This window comes from Papio anubis, chromosome 2 (genome assembly GCF_008728515.1).
Source record: "Papio anubis isolate 15944 chromosome 2, Panubis1.0, whole genome shotgun sequence".
NCBI lineage: Eukaryota > Metazoa > Chordata > Mammalia > Primates > Cercopithecidae > Papio > Papio anubis.
Genome location: NC_044977.1, coordinates 112,578,662 through 112,595,209, shown reverse-complemented (window position 1 = coordinate 112,595,209; position 16,548 = coordinate 112,578,662). Strand labels below are relative to the sequence as shown.

General features: G+C 38.5%; 1 long non-coding RNA gene across 1 annotated transcript; it reads left to right on the top strand.

Annotated features, from left to right (window-relative positions):
• Positions 1-9,176: 9,176 nt before the first annotated feature.
• Positions 9,177-13,265, top strand: LOC103882173. Its single transcript, XR_002520469.2, has 4 exons — positions 9,177-9,235; positions 10,268-10,379; positions 10,465-10,578; positions 13,186-13,265. It is a non-coding gene; the product is annotated as an uncharacterized LOC103882173 (long non-coding RNA).
• Positions 13,266-16,548: the final 3,283 nt, after the last annotated feature.

The window sequence follows — 16,548 nt, the reverse complement described above, 5'->3', positions numbered from 1 at the left end:
CAGTTGCAGGGTTAGAGCACTGTGACTGCTCCTGCTTAAGGAACAGGCTATTCAGAATTAGCTAGAAAATGGGTGATAACTTTTGGGCATTGCAATGACAATGGTAAACTGTCATGGTGCTGATAGGCATGTCTTATGGAGCTGTGCTTTCAGGGTCTCTTCGCAGTTCTGGGGAGTCTACAGTCTTATCCGGAGTCTAGTCCCACCTACTGAGTCTAGTCTCACTTTAGTTTGGATCAAGCATTTGCCATTTGGCTAGAAAAACTTCATTAGTAGTTCTGTCAATCCAGTATGTATTCTGAGCAAACTATATATATATATATATATATATAATATATTATGTATACATATATTATATATACATATATAAAAACATATATAAATATACATAATCTTTAAACCAAAAGATTAGAAAAAAAATAACAAAATATTAATAAGGTAATTAATATGACAGTAATTATTTTTTCTTATGTTTTTCTGTTTTCCAAGTTTTGTACATTAAGAGTTGTTTTGTGTTCAGAAAAGTAGCATTTATTTAAAAATAATGGTTCATGAAACACAGCAAAGATAATTTACTTCAAGGGGAGTTGAGTTTATTATCTTATTTTCCTTAAACTCACCTACTGATCATATCCCACGGATGTGGAGACCAGTACTATGAATATTCTTCTGTCTGAAAATTGGTACTACACAAAATGCCTCACCTATACATGTTTTTCTCTTTCTTTTCATATGTTCCCAGGCTGCTCTTTTTCCTTTCGTTGAAAATGGGATGTTTTATTTTGTACCAGCATGTTAACCTTTCCTTTTACGTTTTCCCTACTAAGTTTAGATACATTAAAGCACAGCTTTTTTTCATCTTTCAAGTGTATCTTTTGTTAATATCAATTGATTACTAAAATATTTTGTTGAAAATAATTTTATTTTTAATTAACTGTGGGTCACCTTTAAAACAGTAATATAATAATTTCCATTTTAACTTTTGAGTTGATAATTTATGCTACATTTGCTTTTTCCATTAAACACGGAACAGAGCAGTCAACTCAAAAACAAATTCCAAAAGAATTTGACAGGATATAAAAATGGTTTTTGAAGTTTATTGGAAAGGAATCTCTTAAGCTAGGATCACAGCCTTAGGTGATTGTGAGGAAGATGGCTAGCCCAGAAGGAGCCCAGCCAGAGCAGTAATGAGAGGGTTGTTTTTCTACCTTTTGAAGGACTGGAGTGGAAGAATGAAAAATATTTACCAGAGACAAATAATTGGGGTAGATCTACCTGGAACATATTTAGAATCTACTTTTTATCTTTCAGGCCTATGGAGTTTGCTCAAAGTTGTGGAGTAGTAATAGCTATCACTTAAAACATTTTTGAAATTATATTATAGTTCTTATGCATTTGTAATCATAATTCTAAAATGATAATTTTTAAATGTTAAGTTTTTTCATATTAGTCAAGTATTATGTTGGTATGGTAGAAACACCACAGGTCAGAAGTACAAACAATTTTATAATTTCCTCCTTCTGCCATATTCTGGCTTGATGACCGTGGATTTTTTACTTAATGTAAGTACAATTTCCTCTACTGAAGAAAAAGATTTAGGACCAGCTGCTGCCATTCATAACTGATAGGGTCATTATGTTGATTATCATTATGTGAATTCATTGAAATATATTTTTGAAATGCTTGAAAAAACTATAAACTTTCATAGAAATGTAAGGTGGTAATACTGTTGCCATTATTATTATCATCATAAGTGTAAAATGAGAGACTTGAGTTTCTAAATCATTTTTAACTTCTGAACTATTGATATGTATCATTTTTAACAAACATTTCAAAACAGCAGTAATGTAAGCATCAATAATAGTTTCTTGATCAATGAAAAAGAATATTATGTAAATCCCATGAGTTTTGATTTGTGTACATTATTTTGAAAAATTGATTTAAAAGCTGTCTTTGAAAATGGATGACATTTACAGCAGCTTCCTATGAATTCTTCATGATTTTAGTACTCTTGAAAGTGACAGATTGACAGCACCAGTTACTGTTTAGCTCTAGGAAAAGGCATCAGCAATTAAAACTTCTAAAGGTCTTGGTGAAGTGCCACCTCACAACACAAAAGGATGGTGGTTTGGTCTCCACAGGCTGTTTAATTCTGCAGGGACTCCCAGAAAGGGCCTCATTTGCACTAGTGGTTTTCATGTCACAATCCATTAAGAGTTCAAATGGAGTCTGCTGATTTGCCTTATGGGCTGTGGAACAATACTGTAGAGCAAGAGAGAGCAGAAACAAGCCCTGGAATGGGAAGGCTTATATCAAGTCAGGTTGGATGGGTGGGGATCAGCCACGTGACCTCTACGAGAGACTAGTATACAGACCGGAGAGGTGGCACACTTTTTCTATAAAGTTCCAACTGGTAAGTATTTTCAACTTTGTAGGTAACATACAGCTTCTGTCTCACATTATGGTGGGGGAGGGGGGAGTGGTTGTGTGTGTGTGTGTGTTTTACAACCCTTTAAAAATCTAAAACTTATTTTTAATGAGGGGGCCCTAAAAAATCATGTCATGGATTGAATTTGGCCCACTGGCTTAGTTTGTGGACCCCTGTTATATACAAACAAAGACATTTGTCCATGTCAGTCATGACAGTGACTCTCAGAATATGCTCTACCTTACTCCAGCTTCTTCAAACTTTCTCAAAGTTTTGCTCATAGTTCCATACAATTTAATAATTAGAACTTTATACCTCTGGCTTTCTAAATTTCCCTTTCTAAAAATGAACATTACATACCAGCGAAAAAATTAAAACCTAACTGTGATTGTTAATATTAACTGTTAACTTGATCGGATTGAAGGATTCAAAGTATTGTTCCTGGGTGTATCTGTGAGGGTGTTGCCAAAGGAGATTAACATTTGAGTCAGTGGACTGGGAGAGGCGGACCCACCCCCAATCTGGGTAGGTGCCATCTAATCAGCTGCCAGGGAGGCTAGAATAAAGCAGGCAGAAGTAAGTAGAATGGGCAGACTTGCTGAGTCTTCCAGCCTTTGTGTTTCTTCCATGCCGGATGCTTCCTGCCCTCGAACATCAGACTCCAAGTTCTTCAGCTTTTGGACCCTTGGACTTACACCAGTGGTTTGCCAGGGGCTCTCAGACCTTTGGCCACAGACTGAAGGCTGCACTGTTGGCTTTCCTGCTTCTGAGGTTTTGGGACTCTGACTGATCCACCACTGGCCTCCATGCCCCTCAACTTGCAGACGGCCTATGTGGGACTTTACCGTGTGATTGTGTGAGTCAGTTCTCCCTAATAAACTCCCTTTCATATATACACATATCCTTTTATTTCTGTCCCTCTAGAGAACTCTGACTAATACACTAATGTTTGCCGGTTATCTAAATGTATCCATTCTATTCTTTTTATTCCTCATTCTATCCCTGTCCTGTGTCTCAGGTGAGGCATAAAAGCCAAACAAGTCCATGCCTATAATCCCAGCACTTTGGGAGGCCAAGGCAGATGGATTGCTTGAGTACAGGAATTTGAGAACAGTCTGTGCAACGTGATAAAACCCCGTCTCTACAAAAAATACAAAAGAATTAGCCGGGTGTGATGGTGCATCCCTGTGGTCCTAGCTATTCGGTAGTCTAAGGTGGGAGGATTATCTGGCCCCAAGTAGCGGAGGTTGTAGTGAGCCAGCCGAGATGGCACCACTGGCCTCCATCCTGGACAACAGAGTGAGATCCTATCTCAAAAAAAAAAAAAAAAAGTAAAAGCAAAACAAGTCACATGCAACTGTAAATATTCCAGGCACTCCTCCAGAGCCCTTTCCCTTTGCTCTCCACTGGAGCCTGGAGTGTGTTTCCTTTCCGTAAGTCCTGAATCCTGAAACATTGCTTTCCATACCTGAAGCTCCTTTGTCTCTCATGTTTTGGCTTTTGGCCCTTGTGCCTTGGGCTGTCCTCCTGTGACTTATTTGACTTCCCTGGATTTCACATGCCCTGAAGTTTTAAATGAGACCCAAATTATAGAATCCATTTTACTGAGAAACATGAGAATTAAATGAGGTAATCCAAGTAAGAGGTCTAGCACATGGGTATTGAAAATCAGTATTTATCAATAGAGCGAGCAGTAAAGGGAAAGAACTTCTGGGTTCTAAATGTATGACAAAAGAGTGGTAGAGAAGTTGGGGGTTTTTCTACATTTTTTCCTCCTTTCTTGGGGTACGAGACCAGAGGAAGACAGAAAAATGATTATTTTCATAATTATTCAGAGAGTGAATCCAACCTCTAGCTCTATTACTCATATTAGTCACAACAAGTTCTATACAAAGCATAGAAACGCTTTGCTTTGTTATCTAAGGAGTATAAATTCGGACTTTTAAAGCAGTTGGGGAACAGCAACGGCACTGTACTTCTGTTTAAAAGGTTTTGTTCTTTCTCAGACTGTCATAAAGACTTTTTCTTCTTTACCCAGCCCAAACTCCTTAGAATGGCACAAAAACAACCTCAACACCTATTCCTTGCCACTTTCCTGTCCTACCCTCCTTTCCACATGGACCCTGTAGTCTCCTAATGCGTACTGTCACTCTATGATCCCTTATGCCTCTTGCATGTCCTCATTTTCACGTGCATTTTCTCTTGCACATTCTCATCTTCACGTGAAATGCTTTTCTTTATTAGGTAATGATGTTTATCAGCAATGCTGTGAAGCCCCACCTACCATCCCTTCTGAATCCAGACTGACTTGTTTTTTCTTCCCTCTATGTTCAAAAAAACCTTTTGTGCAAATCTATGTGAACGTTTTATTCACTGTTCTGAAATTATCTGTTAAGCATATTTGTCTCTCCTTCTAGACTGACGGCATATCCTGGACAGGAGTCTTGTTTTATGCATCAGAAATCTCTGGCATCCAGTAGGGTGTCTGTTGAACTCAGTAGTCTGTTGAATAGACTAATGAGCTCTTCATGAATTGTTTAGAATTTTCTGGCAATGATTTTGCAATTTTTGTTAACCTCATGTCTAACTATAGATGCGAATTCATGTGAGTTCTGGGATTCTATGTCTCTAATCATGTTTATAATGCTCTTTCTGGTCAGAGCAGTAGACTCTTTGTATTGAGTATTCTGATAGAAACATCACAACTTAAAAGATCTGGATTTATAGAATTCTGATGTGCTAACACCGTTAATCTATTTAGAAAAGATTTGTTGTGAATCAAATATGTGGTAGAGCTAGAGACAAAATAACATGTTTTTTTGCCCCCAGGAAGCTGTCAGGGGAGAGAAAGAGGCAGACAAAAGTCAAAAATCCAGTGTGATAAAAGCCATCATGCCTGCAAGCACAGGTGCTATGGTAACAAATTGAAAGGACATATAAGCCAAATTAAATAAACAAATCATGGGAAGATATTGTCCCTTCTTCTGACATGACACATAAAGTTAGCTGCTTTTCTGTGGTTCCAGAAAATCATGGGAAAACCTTCCAAGAGAAGTCATCAAACAGGGGTTCTCTAGCTGACTTTCTCCCTTTTCCACTAGAAAGGTGACAAGAGATCACTCCTTCAAAAATCTTTGGACAGGATCCTGTTGCTCACTCCTCAGTGGTCCTTCATGAAAAACGTGGTCAATTAGTTCTTTAATGTGTACAGGCAATCTTATAACAATTCAGGAAAACTTGGAAAATAAGCTGTATGCAAAGTGTCTGTAAGATGTACCCAGAGGTCTAGGTTTTACAATCATTGTTAACTTCCCTTTTTATTTTCCACTACTGCTTATTCAAGGGCTATTATTTTCAGCTATTGTAGTCTTTAGCAAAACAAAATGTATTCTTTACTTGTTGGTTAGAGATGCTTCTCTTAAAGCCAACAGACCCAAATGTCATTGGTGGCATTTTGGGTTCCGCTTGTAAAACCACCCTCTACTTGGTTTTGCCCTGTCTGGGTAAGTGTCGGCTCTTTGAACAGATTCCTCCAGATGACTTGATTTCAAAGGTTTTCTTCCACTCATCCATCTTTGTCTGTGATGCAGGACTATATTTTCTCCTAATCTAAAAGGTTCTTCTGAATCTCTATTTGTCATTCTCTCTCTCTCTCTTTTTTTCTTTTTCTTCTAGTAGACCCAAGCTCCTTCATTCATAGCTTATCCTTCAGGGCCTTTTGTTTCCATGAAAAGCTACAATGTGTATTATTTTGAGATTTAGAATGATGCTTCTACATCTTTATTAGTAAGGAATTTTTCTACCCTCACTTGATGACTCTGAAACTTAGGTCCAGGCCCCATAAACTCCTTTTGAATAATCTACTTAAACATGACTATCCTTCTTATCTCTTCTGACACCTATATGTATATAACCATTAGTGCAACTGTTACTTTGTTTTATTAGGTTATATCAAGCCCAGGTGATTGGGAGTTAGGGACATTTGCTCATTAGGTGGATATAAGCATTCTTCTATATGTAACCCTAAAGTGGCAGACATGGCCAGGCACAGTGGCTCACGCCTGTAATCCCAGCACTTTGGAAGGCCGAGGCGGGTGGATCACGAGGTCAGGAGACTGAGACCATCCTGGCTAACATGGTGAAACCCTGTCTCTACTAAAAATACAAAAAAAAAAAAAAAAGTTAGCTAGGTGTGGCGGTGGGCACCTGTAGTCCCAGCTACTTGGGAGGCGGAGGCAGGAGAATCGTGTGAACCCGAGAGGCACACCTTGCAGTGAGCTGAGATTGTGCCACTGCACTCCAGCCTGGGCAACAGAGTGAGACTCTGTCTCAAAAAAAAAAAAAAAATGTGGCAGACATAACCTAAATAACCCCCAATATGCATGCTTTTATATAATCCCTCCCATAAGTGCAGGAAAAACTTGTGACTCTCATCTACTTGATGAAATATGACAAAGGTGAAAGGACAGTCACTCCCAGAGTTGTGTTACAATATATACAACTCCATCTTAATAGACTGGAGGGATCCTCTTCCTGGCTTAGAAGAATTAAGCTGAGGTGTTGTGGAAGAGCCTGTGAGAGGGTCATGTGGTGAGAAACTGCGGGCAGCCTTAGAAGTTGAGAGTGGCTTCCAGCTGACCACCAGCTAGGAAAGGGGAACTTCAGTACTACACTCACAAGGAACTGAATACTTGTGGTGTAGGTAGGAACCACATGAGCTAGGAAGAGGACCCCAAACTTCTGAAAGGAACAAAGCCTGGCTGACACATTGCCAATAGCCTTGTGAGACCCCAAACAGAGGACCCAGTTAAGCCATGTGTGATTCCTGGCCCATGGGAACTGAGAGATAATATATCTATGTTGTTTTAAGTCTTTAAGTTGGCGGTAATTTGCTATGCAAGATAAAAACTAGTACATTAAATTGGTTTTGCACAACTCAGCCTCACACTCATTTGAGCCTATCTGACAACCTAATACATAATTCTCAAAATGTTCTGTCAAAATCATGCTAATAACTTTGAAACAGCACACTTCCTATGTGCCTTGTTAGATATTACATGGAATAGAAGATGAAGTGAACGTCCTGATATATATATAGCTTACAGTCATAAAGTGAAGAAGTATTCAAAAACAGCAACAAAAGAAAATTGATTCTATGGTACATGTTAAAGTCATCCAGAATGCCAGAAAAGGAAAGGATTCAAGGATTTTACAGAGCAGAACACCAACTCCAAAAGTCTCCATCCCCAATACCAACAATAAGGAGAAAATGCGATATATAATATGTGCTCTTTAAGAATTTATAAGATTATAAGATCAGTATAATACCTAACCATACTGAGCTATTATGAATACATGGAAATTAGATAACATGTGAAAATCCCTAGCGTAGTAACTGGCATAGTATATGTATAACCAAAATAAGCTGAATGAGATGAAGCCCTAATTTATATTTATAATGTTACTACCCTCTGCAAGTACCAGAAGGCTGCCCAAACAACCTCTCCAATATCTGGCCCTTGGAGACTAATGAATCGCAAAGAGAATTACATAATGTAATGGTAGCTTGGTAGCTGTCTCATGTCTTTCATCCCAAAAAGCTGATCATAGATACTCTCCAAGCCCTCTATGGCTCCCTGCAACTTGCAGTAATACACAAAATTGAATACCCTCATAGTGAATGGCAACTCCTCAGCAAGCTCACATTTTCTCCTTTCTGTTGGAGGAAATGTGGGCTTACTGAGAAGCAGCCATTCAACATGAAGAGGGTTTCTCATGATTCCAGCCAGTATTTGGAAGCACAGGAGGCAAGCATAATGATCCAGAGCAATTCTAGATTATTAAGGGGAATGGACCCTCAAGAGCCACTCTCTTTTTTCTCCACTCATTTGAAAAGCCGAGTAAACTTGTGTTGCAGAGTACTTCCAAAAGAGAAGTCCTTTCTGTAAGAGATATTAATTTGTGATCAATAAAGCTAAAGGGCCTCTTACAGAATGCCTAAGTGGGATTCAATAGGTAAATCTATGTGCCACTTTCATTTCCTGTCAGTAAATAGTGTAGTAAAGCCACCACGTGCTACGTACACCCTATGCAAAGAAAATGTTCCATTTCTCATCCTTTTTTCTTTACTTGGTGAATGGTCTCTTTAAAGTCTCAATTTAAATGCCTCCAATGTCTGAGAAATCTTTTCTGACTCCTCAAGGCAATAATTACCTTATTTACTTTCATACAATACCCTGCTTATATCTCATCTTGTATTTCACTTATCACTGAATGTTTATCCTAATATTATAAAGTCCTTTGTGATAGAGACAACATGAGTGATATAGATTTTATATTTATGTCCTAACCTACGACCTGACTCATCATAGAAATTCAACATCTGTTTGGCCAACAAACAAAATAATCTATACAAAATGTATCCAAATACAGGAAGAATTCCCCAAATGTCAGAGATTTAGTCAGCATCACAGAAGTGGTAAACCTCAAAGATAATTAGTTTGCTTTCAAAACTTAGCATTGACCAGCAATCCTCTTACCCCAACCACCAGCTGTCATAGAAAACAACCTAGCACATTTCATAACAAAATAGTTCTTTTGAGGCATGTTTATTATATAATGGAATCTCTACAAATATGATGGTTTAGAATTGTGTTCTCATAAAATAAATAGGACAAGAAATAAAGAACTGCAGTATTTCAACAACCCAAGTTAATGGCCCAGACTCCTTTTATTACTACACATACAGAGAGTCATCACTGTGAGTGCTGTGGAAAGAGAACCTCAGGAGATCTGATGCCAAAACAGGTCAGCTGGCCGATGTTTCAGCTTCGATGTTTTGCAGTACCCTTAACTAGTTCAGAGAGGGTCTAATAATACCAGTTATTTAGCACTCAGTGTGTCCAAAAGCTCTTTACAACACTAAATAATCCATCATCTCCAAACTCCCTGTGAGAGCAGTAAGAATTATCATTCAGCCTTTACAGATGGAATATTTGAAATGTAAAATAGCATATACAAGGCCAGACAGGAACTCAGCACCATGATTAAATAAAAATTCTGAGTTCCCAACATCCAAGCCTTGGCAAAGGAATTTGTCACATTGCCTTTTTATATATAGAGCATGGAAACCCAGGGGGGATGCATAAGAAAGAACTCTGAATTTTAAAGCAATATGGAAATATTTAATTCAGACTGAAGTTAATAGGTAATCAGCTCAATTCCTCCCCCTCTTGCCTGTGAGTAGCTAGCTGTCAGACTGGCAATTTAGGTGACTTGGAAAAACCTACACAGGCTGAATACTGACAGAGGTGGGAATGAGAAAAATTAAGGGACAACGAGGACTTACATGCTGTCATCTATGCCTTCAGGGAACTTAAAAAAGAAGTATTAGTGCTAGCAAGGCATGCACCTGCTTTGGGTTATTCTCTACACAGAATAGAGTTTCATGACCCATGGCAGAATTTTATAACCGATTTAAGGAAGTTGTTCATCCAGAGAGGTCTTCTTTGCTCTGGGCTCCTTGATTCACATTTCTTGTAGCATGTGCTTACATCACCCTGGCTGGATTTAATGACCAATCAATGAAAAACTAGGTGTGTCCCACAAATCAGCACTAGGCAAGGATTTGCATCTTGCCTGCTTCACAGAAGTCAAAGTTAAGTTTATAAATTCATTGTATAGGAATCTGAGTCTTGACAGCCAAGACAGAGTATAACCCCAGGAAGTAATTTATCTCCCCACCGACATGCTGTAGCTTTAATAACTGATAACGGAGTTGTGGGATAAGCAGGGCATTGGTCATAAATGGAAGGTTCTAGTCTGGTGTTCCTCATTTAGGTGCTTTTTGACCTTTGGTGGCTTCTGATGTCATGAAATGAGATGCAGTCACTACCTGCTAAGGGGCAGATTGAAGAGGGGTGAGAGGACGTCTCAGGGACTATCTGCTCAGGTGATTTGCAACATCAGAAGCCAGAAACTGGACTTTCCCAGGAATCTCTCTCTCACCTGCCTGTTTGCTTGATACACCATTACAGTTGCTCCACCACAGTTGCTCGAGAAGAAATGGCTGAAATGGAGCTGTTGCCTCTAGCTGACCAGAAATGGAATGCTCGTGTGACCATCTGACCTTTTCTGACAGATAAGACATGGTAATAAAAATAAGAATATGCTTCTCATGTCTGAGTGTGATATAATTTGCATAGCATTTTCAGACATTTCTGAAGGAGATCCTCCCTATAGCCCTGGGAGGGAATTGTAATTCGGATGAGGTTTTTTTTTCCGTTTTTGTTTTTTTTTTTAGATGACAGAACTTAAGCCCATTGTGCTTCTGTGATTTTCCCAGATTAACACAGGTATTAAGTGGTTGAGTCATTTCCAAGCATTTTTGCACAATTAGTTATTTGTCCTGTCCTTGTCTCCCTGTCCCCAAACCAAAGCAACTTATGTTTATTCAAATGAGGTAGAGATCTAGATGACCTTCCGGGACCCTTCCAATGACAGGTATCAGTCACCATATTAATAGCAATATATCTCTCAGAACTAGCCCAAGGATTTAGTAGATGTCCAAATTACTTTGGAAGGAGCAATAATTATAGTCTTTTAGTGGGAACCAGAGAATCACACTCCAAGAAGATTACAAATGGTCATAACTTATGTGTTTATTTCAGTCTCTTGTGCCAAGAGCTAGGAGCTTACAATCCAATAGGGAAGACAGATGCTAAACGAAGAAGTGCACAATACCTTAATTCCTACAGCGCTATTTAATGGATGACAATACTCCCCTGGATACCAGCTAATATATGTCAAACTTCTTATCAATAAACAAATCACAGGTTGTTAAAAGAAAATCGTGGCAGAAAATAAAGCCAGTTTTGTAGACCATGATTTTTACTATTTGTGGAGTTGAAAGGAAAAAAAAAAAAGGAGAGTCTGTAAACTACAGGAAAAAAATACAGCTGAAAAAGAAACCCAGTGGTCTTCTTGCTAGTCGCCCCTTAAAGAAGTAGAGATTTTTCCAGACCCTTCTGTCACTCTGGGCAGGTGACTGACTTATAACTCAGGTGTGCATTTGCCTGCTTAAATCCGCCACAGTTCTAAACAGCTTGCCATGCTCTATATATAGAGATGACTTCACCCTCTGTTGGAATGCAGCAGCTGTTCAGCAGTGCACACTGATATGCTACAGAGACTTAGGCCATATCTAATTGAACACTTCAATACTGCAGAGATAGGTGCCTTGGAAATATTTAGATAAAATACCTTTGGCCAGATGGAAGCTGGCCAGGATACCAGCATAAAATCTTCATCTCACAGGACTGCTAGTGAGTCTTGGCGGGGGGCTCCATGGAGGGAGGTGGCATCAAGAGAGATGCCAGTCTGTCCTATCCACCCCCTGCACTATAAACATGACACAAAGAATAGCAGGAAATAGGAGAAATCAGAATTTTGCTACTTCCTCCTCCTCCCCTTGGCAGACCAAACAGAGCCTACCCTCTGTGAAAACGATCTGAATGTTAATGGTGCCTCCATGTCAGGAAGCTTCCCAGTCCTAAGATTCCCCCACAAGACCGTCCCCTCCCCTAGAGGCCAGATTTCCAGACCTGGAAATTGGTTGGCAGGTATAGAATCACTGGTACTTTTTAAACATTTATTTGCCTAGGATTCATTGCTAATCTTGCTGGGAGAAGCAACCAACTATCATAGTTAACTGGGAACTGGCCAGAAAGCACTTCTGGCTTTGCTACCCATGGTCCACATGACTCCAGCAAGCCTGTGTTGTGCTGGATCTCACTTCTCCCATCTGTAAACTTTAGAGATTGGCAGATTTAACTTCAATTTGTCTTCCAGCTCTAAAAGAACCTGTGTGTATCTTTCACAACACAACTCCCTCCTCCATTCTTTTCTCTTAGAAGATAAGGAAAAGAAAAAAAAAAAAAAAAAACATTAGCAGATGATAATGAAAACATCTTGCATTTGCATGTAATCTATTGTTTAGATTAATATATCCACCTTTAAGCCAAAGTAAGTGCTATTATTTTCATTTAGAAGAATCAACAGAAGCACAGAGAAAATGAGTGGTTTGCCCAAATCAAACAATTAGAAAGTACATTTGAACTGGGTCTCTGTCTTGTCAATGATGAAGGGATCATTAACACACTAATGCAGTTGCCTCTCTGGATGTGTCATTTATACGGACTCGGGAAAAATATCGAGGTTAGGAATAATAAGTGTCTAGCTTTGGGTCTGATCTGTGCTTGGATTTAGGGGTTTGGAAGTAAAAGGCACAGTGTGGCCCTCCAGGTTCACAGGGCAGTAGGGGCACTGGCCTAGTTAACCAATGCTGCCTGCCATACAATGTGGTAAAACATTGAACATGGCATCAAACTTATATTTGTAGCTTTAGAGGGTTGAAGCCAGGGGAGGCTTTGCAGAAATGTGTATGTGCTACCCAGGCAGAAAAGGATAGTGGAGCAGGGAGCAGACAGTGAAGAAAGTGCTGGGTGGGGGGGTTCTACAAACAAATACTGTGTGAGCAACTGGAGTTTAGAATGTGTGTAATAAATAATGGGCCTTTCACATAGCAAGATACACAGCAATCGAATATTTGGACATCCAGGTGGAAAAGTTTATTGGCAGCTGGATATGAGAGTCTGATGCTCAGGGTTGAGGATGAGGTATAAATACAAAAGCCATAGAGCCTCAATTTTTGATTGTATTTTTCTCTCTCCATTTCAAATGCTTTCGATTCTCTGAAGTGACTGAAAACACAGCAGTGCAAATGACAACCATTTCTGGACAGAGTCACCAGGGTGTCTGCAGTTTGAAGAAAGAAAGCCTTGGGAAACGTTGTACCTTTGAGCCAGGAGTTTGTCTATGTGCAATTATTGCTTAGAGGACATAAGTCTAAGTTCAACAATTGCGATCTAGAGGAAGGAGGATGGGGAAGAGAGTAAGAGACAAGGAAAACTAAGTTAAGGTGGAGCAAAACCCACCTAGTGAGTGCTCAGGAAGTTTTACAGAAACGCAGAAGTGAGTGTAATCGTTTGTGCCCAGTCAGTAGCACCCAATAAGTTTCACAGAAGCTCAGAAGAAACTCAGGGGTCAGGTGTTGCTGTTCCATTGTTTTTAAATGAAGTGGTTGCTCAAGATACTTCTAGAAATTTATTTTTAAAGCTTAACACTGACAGAAAACATTTCAAAATGCAGTAAAAATTACAATTACTTTTTTAAATATAGGAGAAAACCTTTCAAAGTAGAGAAAATATTACGGTTGACCATTCCACTGCTCTAAACCAAAAACGAAGTTATAAGGCTTCTCAGTAACTTGTTTCACATTCCACACATCACCCAGTAAACTATTATCCAAAGAAACAGGAGAATATTACAGAATAAAAAACCTGAGAAATGGGAAATAACTATGTGTGAAAGTTGAGGGACGCTCAGAAAAGCAAAACCCAATGGATTTAAAGGAAAACATAATGGGTTTAATTATATTTAAAAGGTCTATTCTATTGCTATATACACTAGAGGAGAGTGGATGTTTATTCTCTCCACCAGATATTACCATGATTTTAGGTAAGACAAAAATAACTCAGATATGGATTTTTCTGCTATTGGAAATATATTGTGTTGGCATATCCTCACGTATTATCTTTAATTCCTCACCAAACACTGTGTAGTGGATACTATCAGTTCCATTTTAAAGTCCAGGAAAAAACTCAGGAAGGTGAATTGTTTTATTGAAGTCCTAGTATATGTTAGAGTCCAGATTTGATTCCAGGCCACTGACTCAATAGCCACCTGGCTACTGCCTACTTTTTGTAGGCAATGAATTTTTTTTCTCAGTTAAAGAATTCAAAAGAGGAAGAAATTTTGCAACACATTGAAATTATATAAAATTCAAATTTCAGTGTTCATAAATAAAGTGTTTTAGAACACAGCTGCTCTCATTTTTTATATATTGTCAATAGCTGCTTTTGCACAAGGGCAGAGTTGAGTCGTTGTGACAGATAACGAACAATACACAAAAGAAACAATGTAAATAACCATTTTCAAGGCTCAACCAAATGTAAGGCTCAATAAATGCAACATTATTAGTCTTTTATTTTTTAAGAAACTACTTGGACTATCATGATAACGACAAAAAAGAGATTCCACACCTAAAACCTAGTCATATGTTGTTATAGGAGGTAAGTACCTCCCAAAAGACCCATAGACAAAAATATAGCTTTATTTATTTTATTTTATTTATTTATTTTTGAGACGGAGTCTTTCTCTGTCACCCAAGCTGGAATGCAGTGGCATGATCTCTGCTCACTGCAACCTCTGCTCCCAGGTTCAAGCGATTCTCCTTCATCAGCCTCCTGAGTAACTGGGATTACAGGTGCCCGCCACCACGCCCAGCTGATTTTTGTATTTTTAATAGAGACAGGGTTTCACCATGTTGGTCAGGCTGGTCTCGAACCCCTGAACTCATGATCTGCCCGCCTCGGATTCCCAAAGTGCTGGGATTACAGGCGTGAGCCACCGTGCCTGGCCGAAAATACAGCATTTCCTATATTAAGAGAGTAGATTAGACAGATTCACTATAGCTATATTTTATGACATTATACCAACCAAATATTCAGAGTCTTAATTTCTCCAAGAAATAAAACTGTGATGCCTGGTCCAAACTTGAATAAGCACATGGAAACATTAAGACCCAGATTAGTTGCAAATGTTAAAATCTTAGAACTCCTTTTATTTAGTGTAATATATAATATATATTTTATTTAATATAAAATATATTATATATATAAAACAAACATTTATAATTTTATACTCAAGTATTTCTTTAGGCAAGGTGCCAGTTTATGGAATGCCTGCTGTGCCATGCTAAGGAGTTTGGTTTTATCTGAGGGTGATGGGGGGCTACTGAAGACTTTCAAATATAGGAGTAATATGGGGGTTCTCATAAATAAAGGCTCAGCTGATGAACAGTAGTCCAAGAAGGCCATCAGTGTATAGATAGAGGGAGAATAAAATGACAACAAAGAAAGGGGATTAGAAATTTCAAGATAAGTGATTTAATTGCCATGGCAAATGCAACAAAATCCCCTATAAATCAAGGATTTAAAAATATCCATGGATTGGTCAGTTAGAAGGTTATTGGAGACTCAGCAAGGCAAGGTTCAGAGGAGTGGTAAGGCCAAACATTAGACTGAAATAAACTGAAGAGTGAATTAGAAGAAATTATAGACTGTTCTTATCAGAGATTTGGAGGAACAGAGCAGAGAAATAGAACAGTTGCTTAATGAAGATGCAAACACAGTACTTGTGTTTGTTTGTTTGTTTGTTTCTTTTCCCTTTTGGGGGTAAGAAATGCTCAAACATGTTTATTGGCTGAGGAGAATGAACAGGGGTGGGGAGGTGAGAGTGGGGGAAAATGAAAGCCATTAATTGAAGAAGCTGAATATCTAATGGAGCAAATCTTGCCAGGAGTGACAGGAGATGTGGCCTCAGACACAGTCAGGTTTGGATTTAAACAAAAAGTGAGGCATCTTTTCTCCTGGTACTGAGAGGAAGGCAATGATTTTGATGGCAGATATAAAGTAGCTTGTGGAGTTATATGTAAGAAAGATTTGGGGGATATTATAGCTATGACCTTGGTTTTCTAGATGGAGGAGGCAAGGTAATTAGCTAAGTATGAAAAGGTAGGGGTTGAATAAGGATTTTAATAGACCAGTGATTTTTATAAAGTGTGGATACCCCAAATGTAGAGACAGGTATTTCCTTTCTCTATTTTCCTATTACTGTCATTTAAGAATGATAGAAGCACCTCTAGAATCTGCAAATAAATATTTGTTCCCACTCTATCTGATACTTCATGATGGCTTTCTTTTGTTTTGCATTTTTCTTGTATTATTTCCCACATTCTACTTGTTATATATTGTTGTTCTGCAGATTAGATAACTTTGAAGAAATATTCTGTGCACCTGATTCATCTACCAACCTCAATCATTGTTTAATTCTCCCTGGACTTTCTGTTTTGGATTATCTTCATTTTACAAGTACCTTTCTGTGGTTACAGATTTCTTTTTTCTTTTTTTCTGTTTTATGTGAGATTTGTTTTAAGGACT